The following is a 3,065-nucleotide window of genomic DNA, read 5'->3' as shown; positions in this document are numbered from 1 at the left end:
TATATATATATATATACACTGACTTGAACCTACAAGCCTACCATTGGATAATTCGTTTTTCCATCAATTTATTTTTTTCTTCCCTGATGGTACGGGCATAGTCCAAGATAACAATGCCAGGATTAATCTGGCTCAAATTGTGAAAGAGTTGTTCAGGGAGCATGAGACATCATTTTCACACATGGCCTGTCCACCAAGAGTTTTGTGTTGTGAAACTTAAATGACTTGCACAAGACCCTAGCATCAGCCCAAATGAACACATTTGGGATGAATTGTGTGCCAGGTCTTCTCATCTCACATCAGTATCTGACCTCACAAATTCTCTTTTGGCTAAATGGGCATACATTGCAAAAGACATACCTCAAATTCTTTGGGTTTCCCAGAAGAGGGGAGGCTGTTATAGCCATAAGATGGGGGGGAAGGCAATGTCATATTAATGCCCATGTATTAGAATGGATTGTCAAACAAGTTCATATAAGTGTAATGATCATGTGTTGTGTCCACAAACATTTGACCATATATTGTATTTGGAGCTGTTAGACGGATTTTCCTTTGTATCAGAGGAGGGTCCCGAAAGAGTAATATAGTTTAACTTCTGCTGGTGATTCTCTGTCTTCATTTTGCTGGTTGCATCTAGCCCATCCCAAGCAACTCCATCCCCAGCCATCCCTCCCACTCTTTTACTTACCTGTACCCATTTAAATGAGATATCACTGACTATATCACCCAGCTGTTTTCCAAAATCTTGCTTTCTGAATCCCGGTGTTCTATTGAGATATCCAACCTGTCGAGATCTCCTACTTCCATAATTGTGCCTGCGCAGCCACCAAAGAGCAGTATCACGTTCTCTAATTTGCTCTAACAAGCACTGACGCCAGTTGGAGAACTTGATGAGGATTGTGAGGCTGCACAGGCGCACTTACGGAAATTGTGGAAGTCGACGGGGCTGTAAAAAATGTCAGGGCTGGCGCACACGCACTAGCGCCATCTCGTGTAAATCTCCAACGGATGTGACAACACGAGTTGGAGATCTTGAAGGGTTGGCCATTTTGAAAGAACATCGGCATGCACTCTACAATAATTCCTTGGAACTTCTGAGTAGGAGAAGTCTATAGGAATAGTGAGTGGGGAGTGCTCTGAGATAAGTTTAACTGTACCAAAGGTGTAGCTGGAGCTGCATATATCATTGTCTTACATGAATATGACTGTCGGAGAGAATGGATCTACCCATGTGTAAATTCTGAATGGGTGACAGTATGCAAGTCTTGTTGCTATTTTCAGCTTGTCCTGGATTCAGTGCTCATGTAAACTGTTAGCACTTTTTCATAGGCTCAGTGATACATATATGAACTGAGCTGATTTTTATTCATCTTTTATCTCGACATTCTCAAACACAACACTTTAAATCAATCTGGTAGATAAAACCAAAATTTAAAGCACACTTCTGACACCCAACTGAAATAATAAGGCACAGATGGACAAAGAAAGTTTTCGCAGTACAATATTATTACCTTACCTTTTCGGTTCTGTTATGAGCTTTGGGAGAGCTTCCCTCAGAGGTATGTTTGGTCACTGCTTCCATTGCGTCCTTCAGGCAGGGTACATCCCAATCCTTTCATAATGCCATGTGCTTACTCTGAATCCTCCTTCATGGTGGAACTGTTTGTAGTTTTTATCTATCTATCTATCTATCTATCTATCTATCTATCTATCTATCTATCTATCTATCTATCTATCTATCTATCTATCTAATCTTTTTCTTCTTCCTTTTGTAAATAGCTTTGGTATTTTACTGTAAAAGTTTTTACTATACTTTGGGTTGTATCCAGATGAGAGATGATGATATGCCAAAATTATGAGAAACTCTATAGTGCAGGAAACATGATCATGGGCATCTGACATCATCATACATTATAGGAAGAGAATACCCTGCCCAAGGAGCTAAAAGAACCTAAGGGAGTCGTATCCTGTACAGGCATATGCCTGCCAGTCTGTTTTCCAGGTCAGAACACGGTCATTGACTCTTCAGTTACAGGCCTATAAAACATTCTGATGGCAACACTTCTGAGCTAACAGAACAAAAATGTTAAATGGTTCTATTTTCAGTGCTAGCTCACTATTTCAGCTGACTGTGAATAATGCATGTATCCTTTAATGGTTTTGATTATTTTATTTTATCAAGAGTGTAAAAATGCAAAAATTAAACTCAAAAAGCTGTTAGTCCTCAGTGTCCTAACCTAGGTGGTGGGGCAGATGTCCTGGTTTGCAAATTGACAACTTTAAGATGTAATTCCACTTTTGCAGCCAAATTGGGATAACACCTACTTTATACCTGTAACATGTTTCTCATTTACATAGCATATATTACTTTATTTTTTACATTTCTGCTTGCACAATACATGCTCTATTCGGAAAGAAAAGTTGTTTCCTGTACTGAGTTTTGCTCTGGCTTTCAAGGGGGGATGGGCAGGTTAATTATCTCTATTGTGCTGGTAAATCTCATTATCAGTTGTAAATTAGATTTGAACACTGTCTATCCTAACAAAGGGTTAAAGATCTAGAATTATTGTATGTTAATAAGATTAAGTATTTCTATGGGGACAGACAGACTTTCCTGCCACTTAAAATTGAGAGAGAAGCATGTGAACGCCCGCTACACAGATACATCTAAAATTATTAAAACAATCTATATATTTTTGGGTATGCTGTGTAAATAGGAACACATAGACATCATATAGAGATGTTTTCTTACATTTGACTGCAAAAGTGCAAATATACTTTAAGTGGGTTCCTCTATGAAAAGCTTCTAAAGGTGGCCATATATGTCCTGACCCTAGCCCAATTTAAATTGTATGTGAATTCTGACAAGGAACGTTTCTTATTTTCTACCCTTTTAGTTTGTTAAATATATCATTTAAAACTTTTGGTTATATCTTAATCCTGCTGAAAATCTTATGAGCTGATAAATTCCTGGGCTTTTTGCCTCTGCTGTTCTTATTAAATACATTGTTCCCAGTTCTCACAGTGAACCAAGACAAGCTTCCCTGTTATGTTATGAAGAAGAG

Source organism: Nanorana parkeri, unplaced genomic scaffold (genome assembly GCF_000935625.1).
Source record: "Nanorana parkeri isolate BGI_ZX_2015 unplaced genomic scaffold, ASM93562v1 scaffold956, whole genome shotgun sequence".
Taxonomy (NCBI): domain Eukaryota; kingdom Metazoa; phylum Chordata; class Amphibia; order Anura; family Dicroglossidae; genus Nanorana; species Nanorana parkeri.
Note: the sequence above shows the minus strand (reverse complement) of the source record.